This window comes from Scyliorhinus canicula, chromosome 7 (genome assembly GCF_902713615.1).
Source record: "Scyliorhinus canicula chromosome 7, sScyCan1.1, whole genome shotgun sequence".
NCBI lineage: Eukaryota > Metazoa > Chordata > Chondrichthyes > Carcharhiniformes > Scyliorhinidae > Scyliorhinus > Scyliorhinus canicula.
The window spans coordinates 187873697-187886680 of NC_052152.1; the positions used below are offsets into that span (position 1 = coordinate 187873697).

The window sequence follows — 12984 nt, forward strand, 5'->3', positions numbered from 1 at the left end:
GGTGTACTGTGGTATGAAGAGGTGGGGGGGGGGGAAGGATTCTCCAAGCCCCATGCCGGGCCGTACAATTGCAGCAATCCCCCCCCCCCCCAGGACCTACTTCCTGGCGCGGTCGGCCCCTGAACACCAACCCCATGTTGGTTGGCACGGCCCAACTGCGCATGCACGGGTTGGCGAGGCGCTCATTTGGCACCGCGTAAGGAGGCTGGAGCGGCGTGAACCGCTGCAGGGCTGTGCTGGCCCCTGTGGAGGCCAGAATCATACTTAACTGGGCCCGGTTCGCGCCATCATGAAACGCGACGGCGTTCACGACGGCGCAAACTCTTGGACCCAATATTGGAGAATCGCTCCCCCTCGATACCTGCACGCAGGAAATAGGTAGAGTGGAAGATCATGACAATGACCAGCATTTAATGCTGATTTGGCGTCCAACCTGCTAGTGTGGGCCTCCTGTTAATGCCCTTGCACAAACACTGGGACGGCACGGTGGCACAGTGGTTAGCACTGCCGCTTCACTGCTCCAGGGACCCGGGTTCAATTCCGGCCTTCGGTGACTGTCTGTGTGTGGAATTTGGACTTTCTCCCTGTGACTGTGTGGGTTTCCTCCGGGTGCTCCGGTTTCCTCCAACAGTCCAAAGATGTGCAGGTGAGGTGGATTGACCATGCTAAATTGCCCCTTAGTGTCCAAAAGGTTAGGTGGGGTTACTGGGTTACGGGGATAGGGTGGAGGCGTGGGCTTAAGTAGGACGCTCTTTTCAGCGGCCAGAGCAGTTTTGATGGGCCGAATGGTCTCCTTCTGCATTGTTGATTATGACTCTCAGCTGAACATAATATTCATTCATGAGATGTGGGCGTTGCTAGTTAGGCCATTGCCCACCTGAATAGCCTTGTCTTTTGCACTGATATACTGAGCTCCCGCATCATTAGGGATGGAGGTATTTGTGGAGTCACCGCCTCCAGTGAGTTCCTTAATTGTCCATCGCCATTCATGACTTGATGCAGCAGGACTGCAGAGCTTAAATCTGATCTATTGCCTGTGGGCTTGCTTAGCTCTGTCTATGGTTTTTCTGCATTCAGTGTTTGCCATGCAAGTAGCTCTGTGTTGTAGCTTCACCAGGCTGATTCGTCATTGTTGGGTATGGTTGTGTTGCTCCTGACATGCCCGCCTGAAGTCTTCATTGAACCAGGGTTGGTCCCCAGGCTTAGTGGAAATGGTGGTGAGGGATATGCTGGGTTATAAGGTTACAGATTGTGGTTGCATACAATTCTGTTGATGCTGATGGCCCCCAGCACCTCATGGATGCCCAGTCGTGAGTTGCCACCCTCAGTGCTTTGTCCAATTGGTGTTCAACATGGAGTGGTACTGATTCCTCAAGTGAGGGTGTACTTTGTCATCAGCAGGAAGTTTCCTTGCCCATGTTTGACCTGATGCCGTGGGACTTCATGGAGTCTGGAGTCGATGTTGAGAACTTCCAGGGGAACTCTTTCCCGACTGTATACCACTATACCGCCGCCTCTTCCGGGTCTGTCCTGCTGGAGGGACAGGGCATACCTATGGATGATGAAGTGGTGTCTGGGAAATTATCTGTAAGGTATGATCTCATAAGTATGATCACGGCAAGCTGTTGCTTTACTTGTACGTGGGATAGCTCTCCCAATTTTGGGAACCACCAACTACACGCATGTGGCTCCATGTATCAATGGAGATACACACTGGAACCTCGACAGGCACCTTTCTACTTCAAATCAAGTTCCTGTGCGACCATGCACAGAAGATAATGCAAGTGAATGCCTGTTATCCTGGCGATTGTCCCGATGCTTTTATCCTTCTCTGATCATCCACTCCTGCCATTGACAAGCTACTGAATCAAACCATTTACACTTCCTGGACTGCTCAGGGATGAGAGAGAACCCCTCAGTACTTGCCTTCAGTATCAGTCTGCTAAATGTTACACAATCCAGTTCTCACGAGGGCATAGCCCTTCCCACCATGTCTGCAACAAACACCTCAGAAGGAAGCTGTCTGTGAGCAGTTAAACAAACTCTGGTTCCATTAAACAAAAAATCCCGCATCACTGTTGCTGCGTGATTTCTCATCTTTCCATCCTTTTGCTGCATACCAGTATCCTCTTAGCCAAATTACTGAAATAAAAGATAGCAGTCCACAGTAACTTCACCCAATAGAACTTCCAATCATACATACAAAACTGAACCATTCACCCTTGTGTATTCTCTTAGTACCTATGTTGCAGGAGTCTTTGCCTGGCCTTGTGCAGTATTACCCTAATGGCAGCAAGATGGTTGGTGGAACACTGCTGACAAGATTCCTTCGAACAGCTCGGGGTTTTGAGAGGCAATCTTCAGTCATGGGCGGCAGCAGTCTGGACTGGTTGACTGAATGACAGACATCAGCAGGGGCACAGGTGCACTGGCATGGAGTGGAGCACATGTGCTGTCCTTCTGAGAGAGGATAGCAGGTTCGGGCATCATAAAGCTCCTGACACTTCTCCAGAGGTAGGCCTCAACAATCCATATAATCTGCTGGAGTACAGATTGTTGGGGATATCTACAGGCCCCTCCTTGTACTCTGCAACGTTAATGACTGCAGTCTAAACCTGCATGACACCAAGTTGGGCTTGCATGGCAGCAAGCTTATATCTCAGGACCTCAGTCTGATCTTCCACGGCACCACTGAGGAAATGGATGGCTTCTGCCTGTGCTGCAGTAGAAGACACTGGCCAGTAGATGTTGTAGCATTGCTAGGTGCACAGGTACTGTCATGGCTTTGGCCACCATTTCCACACACTGGAAAAAATGGGTTGCAAGCCCTGCACAAAGCCCTTTGCCAAGTTGGAGCGGGACTCTGCACAATGGCAGATCTGCCAATGCAACAAGCATCTCTGATGTTTCTGTAGCCCATCCCAGAGAAGTGGAGATGCCGGCGTTGGACTGGGGTGAGCACAGTAAGAAGTCTTACAACACCAGGTTAAAGTCCAACAGGTTTGTTTCAAACACGAGCTTTCGGAGCACTGCTCCTTCCTCAGGAAGCCTGAGGAAGGAGCAGTGCTCCGAAAGCTCGTGTTTGAAACAAACCTGTTGGACTTTAACCTGGTGTTGTAAGACTTCTTACTGTGCTCATCCCAGAGAAGTCTTCACCTGAAGCATCTGCCCCTCAGATGATCTTGGTCTCAGCCCCAGGGAGGTACTATTCCTGCCCCCTGGTCTGGTTGCAGCCCACTTGTTCCCAGTGACTCACCGGGTGCTGACCCCACAGGTCTGCAAACCTTCAAAATTCCCACAGTTATCTGAGTTAGTGGCCCTATGCATCAGATTAAGTGATGGTGCTTCTTCGTCAGACGTGTGCTCCTGCTCACAGCCTTCGTGGTGAGGCTGCACTGGCTGGTCAGATGGCATGTCTCAGATATCTGAAAGAATAGGTGGGCCGAAACTTTCCTGTCTCGGCAGAAACTGTCACGGGAGGAATGGAAAATTATTTGACGGATCAGCTAAGAGTCCATTGACGTTGGGCTGGAATTTCCAGTCAGCAGGCGGGACGGGAAAATCCCAGTCATGCAGAATGGCTGAGCTAAGGGCTGGGGAGGGTTGGGTACAGCTTGCACTTCACACCAGACTGCAGGATGAAGGTGAGGTGGGCGTTTGCAAAGGGTCATAAGATCAGAGCATACCATTAGTCTGGGTGTTTGCATCGGTACCGTCTCCTCCAATGAGCTACGGAGATGCAGCCACGTCTGTCTCCGCCAATTCTCCTGTTACATGGGATCTTGTGCTATAAGAGAGATGGGACAGTGTTAGTGAGTGTGTTGCATTTGCGTTTGGCTGAAGTCGCTAGAAGTACGTGAAAACTGTGAGAGATGGGTCTGAGGTTTGTGAGGGTAAGGTGGAACAGCTGAAGTTTCAGCATGAGTCCCAATAGCTATAGATTGCTGATGGGTGAGTGACGGAGCAGTGGAACATTGTGCAACATGTGACAATGACATTTGCAGTTGCATTCACTGACTTATTGGCCACTCACGTGACTTCACTGAACCATTGATGACATAGCAGCTAAGGCTGTGGGGCCAGACTCCTTGCATTGACCTCCGCGGTTACTGGCTCCCATTCCCTTCTCAACGTATCCCTGGAGGGCCTCCAGACCCCGTACGGGAAAATGACCTTTCTAGACGAAGGCCTCCACTTCTGCATCGGAGAACCTCGGAGTCCTTTCTCTGGCCTGCTGCTCCATTGGCACTCTCATTCCTTCTCCGATAAAAGTTTGCAACTGCTGTAGCCAGAATGCACCTCCACTTAAAGGTGCAGGCTGTTTTGAAGAAGTACAGGCTAGCTGGAGGTAGTGCTAGCCACACCCACATCTGAGCCCCCTGCTGATATCTACTCATGCTGTCATCAGTGTGTGCAGTGGTGGGCTGCATACCGCAATCACGGAGATGAGCAGGCAACAGAAACTCAGCGTAGCCCATAAAATCAATTGATTCTAGAGCACGAAGCAGTTACTGCAATTAACATTTGCAAATCTTAACCTGTTTGACCTCATGTTCCCAAATGTTTTATAATGGCAAACTCCATTACAGATGTATCGCAAATCATAACTGAAATAATTGCGGCCAAACCTCTTCAGGGCTGATTAATGCAGACAAGAAACAAAATGTCTTTGTAAATTTTCTCATTTCGCCTAGTGGAAAAGCAAACTTTCTGCATTTTGAAGGGCTCTGCTGTATTTCAAACCCACATGAGGCGATCTCCAAGTTATTTTGTTTATTGAAGAGTAGCCAAGGATGTTCTAATTTGTTGGATCTATTATCAGTTGCACATATTTTATCTTATTTTCTAAAAATCCTTTCATGTGCTAGGGGCACGCTGTTATTGTCCATCCCTAACTGCCCTTCAGGGGGTATTTGAGAGTCAATCACATTGCTGTGGGTCTGGAGTCACATGTCGGCCAGACTAGGTAAGGACGGCAGATTTCCTTCCCTAAAGGTCATTAGTGAACCAGATGGGTTTTTATGCCAATCGACAACGGTTTTGTGGTCATCATTAGCTTTTTAATTCCAGATGTTACTGAATACAAATTTTCACCATCTGCCATTTTGGGATTGATGTGACCAGCAATTCACTAGACACACGATTGGAAGTAAACTGTGGTTTTAATAGTCTTACAACTGAGCCAGCCTGCGACCAGAGGAACTGAGAGCAGGGCTTACGGCTGCAGCACTTTATACTTCCGGTTAGTAGCAGGAGCCATGGGCGGAGCCAAGGGTGAAGCCCAGTACAAGCTCCTCATCTCCCCCTATGGGCAGAGCCGCACAACGGCTCACATACGGATCCCACAAGAACATAATACAACACAATGCAATACAGTGTGAATTACAATACAGTATACTTCACCACAGGGATATACGCCTGGGTTCCCAGAGCATTACCCTGGGTATCTGGATTACCACGACGCACTGCCTCCTTAAATTGTCCGTACACCCATGTTCCTCCTGTTCGTGCATCACAGTATTTGTACAACAAAGTCTAACCCCCCCCCCCCCCCCCCCCCCCCCGCTCTGCGTTTTCAAAGGCTTCATTGTATCTCCTATCAAGTGATTTATTTTCTCTCAGCTCTTTCTGGCATTAATCTGTTCCAATGTGATCTAAGTGCTCATGTAAAATGTATCTACAATTACTATTCAGATACTTAATAGCCAGCCGACAATTACTTGTCATGTGGGTTGTTCTCCTCCATGAGGAGTGAACAGTCAGAGAGGGTATTTAAACTGATTCTGTTTGCCGAGCAAAGTGGGGGTGTGATGCTAAAATGGAGCAGGATAACCGCCAAATAGTGTCTTTCGCCTGCCTTGACCTTCCTCGCCATGACGACTAAAATATTTTGTCAATATGATCTGTGCATTTTACCTGCATACCAACCATTTGCTCTGAAAATTCAGCGGAAGATAGGAACAGGAGTAGGCCATTCAGCCCCTCAAGCCTGCCCTGCCACTCAATAAGATCATGGCTGACCTTTGGCCTAACCCCATACATCAACTTTCACCCATATCTCTTCATATCCTTGATTAAGAAAAATCTATCTCAGATTTAACATTAACAACTGCTCCAGCTTCAACTGCTGTTTGTGGGACTGCGTTCCAAACCTCTGCCACCCTTTGAGTGAAGAAGTGCTTCCTCACATCTCTCCTGAACGGCCTGGCCCAAATTTTTAGACCATGCCCCCTTGTTTTAGAATCTCCAATCAGTGGAAATAATTTATCTTTATTTACCCTGTCTTTTCCTGTTAATATCTTGAAGAATTCAACCAGATCACCCCTTAACCTCTTAGATTCTAGCGAAAACAGGCCTAATCTGTGTAATCTCTCCTCTTAATTTAACTCTTGTAGTCCGGGTATCATTCCTGTAAATCTACATTGCATTCCCTCAAAGGTCAAAATATTCTTCGTAAGATGTGGTTCCAAGAACTGGTCATTTACTGTACCTGAAGTATTTTAGGATGTTTAAAAGATGCAATAGCTCTGACAGATGGAAATATAAATACTAGAACTACGTATCATTTAAAACTGTCTTGTCTGTTTCATTGATTAAATCAGTGTTATAAAACCATGACAGGGCAGCACAGTAGCACTGTGGCTCACAGCATTAGGGTCCCAGGTTCGATTCCCAGCTTGGGACACTGTCTGTGTGGAGTCTGCACATTCTCCCCGTATCTACGTGGGTTTCCTCTGGGTGTGCTCCGGTTTCCTCCCACAAGTCCCGAAAGATGTGCTGTTAGGTAATTTTGACATTCTGAATTCTCCCTCCCTGTACCCGAACATAGAACATAGAACAGTACAGCACAGAGCAGGCCCTTCAGCCCTCGATGTTGTGCCGAGCATTATCCAAAACCAAGATCAAGCTATCCCACTCCCTGTCATTCTGGTGTGCTCCATGTGCCTATCCAATAATTGCTTGAAAGTTCCTGAAGTGTCCGACTCCACTATCACAGCAGGCAGTCCATTCCACACCCTGGCCACTCTCTGAGTAAAGAACCTACCTCGGACATCCCTCCTATATCTCCCACCCTGAATCTTCTAGTTATGCCCCCTTGTAACAGCTACATCCACCCGAGGAAATAATCTCTGAACATAAATGCTTCACAGCTCCAGGGTCCCAGGTTCGATTCCCGGCTGGGTCACTGTCTGTGTGGAGTCTGCACGTCCTCCCCCTGTGTGCGTGGGTTTCCTCCGGGTGCTCCGGTTTCCTCCCACAGTCCAAAGATGTGCGGGTTAGGTGGATTGGCCATGCTAAATTGCCCGTAGTGTCCTAATAAAAAGTAAGGTTAAGGGGGGGGTTGTTGGGTTTGGATACGTGGGTTTGAGTAGGGTGATCATGGCTCGGCACAACATTGAGGGCCGACGGGCCTGTTCTGTGCTGTACTGTTCTAAATTCTAAATATCTCTGAACGTCCACTCCATCTATCCCCCTCATCATCTTATAAACCTCTATTAAATTGCCTCTCATCCTCCTCCACTCCAAAGAGAAAAGCCCTAGCTCTCTCAACCTTTCCTCATATGACTTATCCTGCAAACCAGGCAGCATCCTGGTAAATCTCCTTTGAACCCTTTCCAATGCTTCCACATCCTTCCTATAATGAGGTGACCAGAACTTCACACAATACTCCAAATGTGGTCTCACCAGGGTCATGTATAGTTGCAGCATAACCCCGTGGCTCTTAAACTCAAGCCCCCTGTGAATAAATGCTAACACACTACAAGCCTTCTTCATGGCTCTATCCACTTGAGTGGCAATCTTCAGAGATCTGTGGACATGAACCCCAAGATCTCTCTGTTCCTCCACATTCCTCAGAACCCTGCCGTTGACCCTGTAATCCGCATTCAAATTTTTTCTACCAAAATGAATCACCTCGCACTTATCAGGGTTAAATTCCATCTGCCATTTTGAACAGGCGGCGGAATGTGGCGACTGGGGGCTTTTCACAGTAACTTCATTGCAGTGTTAATGTAAGCCTACTTACAATAAACATTATTATTATCATTACTAAAATATAGGGCGGGATTCTCTAATCCCGCGGCAGAGGGTCCACGCCATCGTAAACGGCATCGCGTTTTACGACGAGTGAATGGGCCGACCCCACGAATAATTCTGGCCTGCAAAAGGGGCCAGCATGTCACTGGAGCAGTTCACGACGCTCCAGCTGCTGATCGTAGCGTGAACTGGGCGTCGCGGGATCCGCGCATGCGCAGTGGCACCGGTACCAACGTGCACATGCCTTCCTTCAATGCGCCGGCCCCGACGTAATATGGCGCAGGACTATAGGGGCCGGCGCGGAAGAAACAAGGCCCCCAGCCAGAAAGGCCGGCCCGCTGATTGGTGGGCCCCGATCGCGGGCCACATCGGACCCCTACCCCCACAAGCCACCCCTGACCCTTCCACGCCGAGTTCCCGCCGGCTGAGAGCAGGTGTGGATGGCGCCGGTGCAACTCGCCGTTTTCACGACGGCCGATCTGCCCATCCCGGGCCGAGAATCGGCGGGCCAGCCGTATAGAGTGGCCCCCGACCGGCGCCGTGCCAACCACGCTGGCGCCAATGGTGCTGATTCTCTGCTCTGTGGAGAATCGCGTACCGGCGTCGTGGCGCGATTCACCCCCGTCGCGGGGATACTCCGGCCCGGCCCCGGGCTTAGAGAATCCCGTCCATAATTTCAATGGTGTAAAATGACAGAATTGGTAAAAACAAACTGAGTTTTTGAAAAGTCTCACCTGTGACCACAGTTTATCAGAACATTGAAAGCAAAGAAAATTGTAAGTATGGCAGCAAAGATTTGTGGGGGAAATGTAAATGATTCCACCCTGTGTGATAACAAAAAGTTATTTATTCTCCGCTGCCCACGACGGGTCGGAGAATAGCGGGAGGGCCTTCCCAATATTTTTCCCACCCTCCCGCTATTCTCCACCCCCCCCCCCACGGCTGCCCCACGACACGAATTGCTGCTCGCCGTTTTTTACGGCGAACAGCGATTCTCCCCAGGCCGATGGGCCGAGTTCCCAGGCCTTTACGCCCGTTTTCACGAACGCAAACACACCTGCTCTCACCGTTCGTGACAACGGCCCCAAAGTGCCGTCCCGGACAACCATGGCACCGATTGGCACGGCCGTGGTGCGGCCGTGCCAAGGGTGGCATGGGCCTGCGATTGGTGGGCACCGATCGCGGGCAGCGGGTCCGATACCCGCGCACTATTTTTTCCTCCGCCGCCCCGCAGGATCAGTCCGCGGGGCGGTTGAGGGGCATGACGGCCCGCGCATGCACGGGTTTGACGCATATGCGTGATGACGTCATCCGCGCATGCGCGGGTTGGAGCCGTCCAACCCGCGCATGCGCGGCTGATGTCATCGTGCGCGTCAGCCGCCGTGACGCTTGGTGCGCGGGCTTAGCGACGGTCGCTAAGCCCGCGATGCCGTGCTTCACGGGGCCGCGCTGCTAGCCCCGCCCGGGGGGGAGAATCGGGTCCCGGGAGGGGGCGCGGAGGCTGCCGTGAAACACGGCCAGTTTCACGGCAGCCTTTACGACTCGCCGCATTTGCGGAGAATCGCGCCCATTCTTTTTCCAAAAGTTAATTAATTAGTCCCACTGGTGCTACTTGAGTGAAACTTCTTCCTTCATCAGAAATATTCCACCCCTCCCACCACCCCAATCATATTCATAGCCATACTCTCTCACTAACAATTCCCAGGTTCCACAACTGCTTTTGTCACCTAGTTCCCACACTCCGGATTTTCTTCCTCAAAGTCCTCTACCCCTCCAACTGCCTCTCTCCCCTGACAGATTCTGCTCGAAACTCACGTCTTTGACCAAACTTCTGATCACCTCAGTAAAAAGCTCCCTCTTTGCCCTGATGTCCATTTGCACTACCCTCAACGGCATAATAAAATTTCAAGCGGATGAAAGCAAATTGCTGGCGATACTGGAATCTGAAACAAAAAATGAAAATGCTGGCCTGACAGCATCTCTTTAAGTCACCCAGACTCAAAACCCAAAGCTCCGTTCTCTCTGCACAGATTGGATAGGTTGGGGTTATTTTCCTTGGACATGGAAAGCTGAGGGGTGACTTAATTGAGGTGTGCAAAATCATGAGGGGAAAAGATAAGAGTGGGCAGTATTTACCTTGGTGGAGTATTATAGAACCAGGGGACCTTGATTCAAGATAGGAGGCAGAAGGTGTAAAGGGGACATGAGGAAGAACTTTTTTATCTGGAGGGTAGTGGGAGTTTGGAATTAGCGACCTGAGTTGGAAGTGGAGACAAAGACCTGGGGCGGCATTCTCCCCTACCCGGCATGACGGAGGGTGCCGGCGTAGGGGAGTAGCGCCAACCAATCAGGGGTCAGGCCTCCCCAAACCTCACCTTTGGGGGCCAGCCCCGCGCCGGAGCAGTTTGCACCAGAAGACTGGCGCAAAAACCGGCGCCCCCGGGAGCGGGGCTGGCCGAAAGGCTTTCGCCGGTCGGCGCATGCGCGATGTGGGGTTCTCTTCCGCTTCCGCCATGGCGAAGGCCGTGGCGGCCGCGGAGGAGAAATAGTGCACCCAGGGCACTGGCCCGGAGTCTGAGCGGGGGGCCCCGATCGCGGGCCAGGCCACCGTGGGGGCACCCCCCAGGGTTCGATCGCCCCCCCCGCCCCCTCCAGGACCCCGGGGCCCGCTCGCGCTGCTGATCCCGCCGTTCCAGAGGTGGTTCAAACGTCGGTGGCGGGAGAGGTCTTCCAGCGGCGGGACTTCGGCCCATCCGGGCCGGAGAATTACCGCAGGGGCCTCTCCGATCAGAGTGGCGAGATTCCCGCCACCACCACTTCCCGGGTGGCGGAGAATCTCTGTCGCGGCGGGGGCGGGATTTTCGGCGGCCCCAGGCGATTCTCCGACCCTGCTGGGGGTCGGAGAATTTCGCCCCTGAACTCTTTTAAAAAGTACCTGGATCTGCACCGTAAATGCTATACGCTACAGGGCTATAGACCGGGTGCAGGAAGGTGGGATTAGAAAGGGAACCTGGGTATCCTCGGGCTGGCATGGACAAGGTGGGCTGAATGGCCTCCTTCTGTACTGTAACTTTTCTATGGTTCTATGCTGTCAGACCTGCTTAGATTGTCCAGCATTTTCTGTTTTTGTTATGTAAATGGAAGTTGCTGTTGTCAAGCCAAGTGCTCTTTAAAGCAAAACAAATATGTGTGAAAGGAAATAATAAAGTTATTTCCCCAGTGGAAAATGTGGTTAACTAATTAGGATGCCAACATGCCAGGGCGGGAATGATTACAACTGGAAAATAAAATAGTTAATATTTATAAAATATACTAGATTTAGGAAAAGTTAGGTTTTCCTGAGTAACATTATTTTAAATTATGGAAATCAGAAAAATAAAATAAACTCAATTTTAAACAATCATGCCAAGAGTAATGACATCATCTAGAGCAGTCAAATTTGCTGAACAGAGATGTATATGTTACACCCAATTTGTGAACTGCTTATTTTACTCACCACGTTCTAAATATTTGGGGTGAGAGAAAAAAAGGTTTCATACTTGCTATGCCTTGCCAATACTTCCAGGTAACGCAAGAGATGTTTTGAAACTAGTGACTTGAGGTTTGTTTTTCCATTTGCCAAGTTCTGAAAACACCATTATTGTACCTAAAAAAGATCACACAGGGTTTTTGTAGTTACATTAATTCTTAATTTAAAATATATTTGATCCGACATCTATGACTTTTACCGTATAACCACTTGAAATCTTAAGTTAACCAGTATGTTATCGGATAGGCCCATCAATAGCTTTGATAAAGTACCTAATCTGCAATGGAATTGCTTCTGATTCATTTCATTGCAAAACAATGTTCAAATTCAACTCAGGGCACACATAACAACGTGCGAACAACCATTCAGTAACAAAATAAAATCCCCCTAATTTGACACTTTTTGCCTTTTTCTTCCCTAAACCCCCGCGTCCCCCTCCCCTCACCCCCCTCTCCCCTACCCGCTAGCAACAAACAGATCTGTAAAGACAAGAAAAGCCTCCATCTCGTCCAGGACCCCACCATCCCAGCCCCAAACTCTATCTTATCTGATTCATTTCAAATAAGTGTTATCGGAAATAGCTGTTGCAAGATTACTCAGCATCAAAATTTGCTCATCCCGAGGTGCCAGTGAACACATGTTCTAACTCATACTGCATAGCTGGACTGCCTCCGCTACCACAAGGTAATAACATTGGAACAAATCTCTAAATGTGACAATCTTGAACTCTCATGTTCTCCCCAATTATTAATCATTCAGTCGATATAGACGCCAGACTCCGAACAGAGCAGGACTAAATGGAAAATTGGAAGGAGCAGACTGCAAACCAAAGACTGCAAATGACTCTGTAAACAACGGTTAATTTGCAACTTACAATCCGGATGTGAGACTGATGTTGCAGAAACAGACTGATTTGATTGGGTTTTTATAATGGCTGTGTGCACAGGCGGGGGTAATGGGGGAAGGTGGACACACCAGTGGCAGCTCACTTTCAAGATCGGTTTCAAGTTTTGGCAGCGAATGGAAAACCTGAAACCCATATTACTTCAAGTTGACAGACTGCTCGCAAATCTAGACCTCTGTCTTAGATCTCAATATTGCTCACAGAAGAGCAGTTATGGAGTAAACTCTGCAATTTAACCATTACTGGAAATCTTTTTTAAGCTAACACCCTGATGGTTCAGTGAACAAATGTGAATGCTGAGTGATGAAGTATGGAGGCATGCAGACCAATATCCCAGGTTCAAAATAACACCATGCTGAATGAGCAGATCTTCAAGGCAGTTGTGGAGGCATTACAATCAATCTTAGCTTTCCACAACTCGTTTCCCTATTCGTGATTATGGTCGCTGATGAAAAGTACGCATGTGGATTCTGGCAAGACCAAGATCATGCTGAGCTGTAAATAGAACCCATGC

The 12984-nt window shown here is 49.4% G+C and overlaps 1 protein-coding gene across 9 annotated transcripts in view; it reads right to left on the bottom strand.

Moving 5' to 3' along the window:
• slco4a1 (solute carrier organic anion transporter family, member 4A1) overlaps positions 1–12984 on the bottom strand; it is a 210971-nt gene that overhangs the window by 141529 nt on the left and 56458 nt on the right. For 4 of the 9 annotated variants that reach the window (XM_038803500.1, XM_038803504.1, XM_038803501.1 and 1 more), the window contains 2 exons: positions 11577–11683; positions 3687–3787 (listed from right to left, as the gene is read on the bottom strand). The exons of 1 other annotated variant lie outside the window; for it this stretch is intronic. The gene's annotated coding sequence lies outside the window, so the exon portion shown is untranslated. The remainder of the gene's footprint in view (positions 1–3686; positions 3788–11576; positions 11684–12984) is intronic. 4 more of the 9 variants (XM_038803507.1, XM_038803505.1, XM_038803506.1 and 1 more) reach the window with 1 other exon arrangement.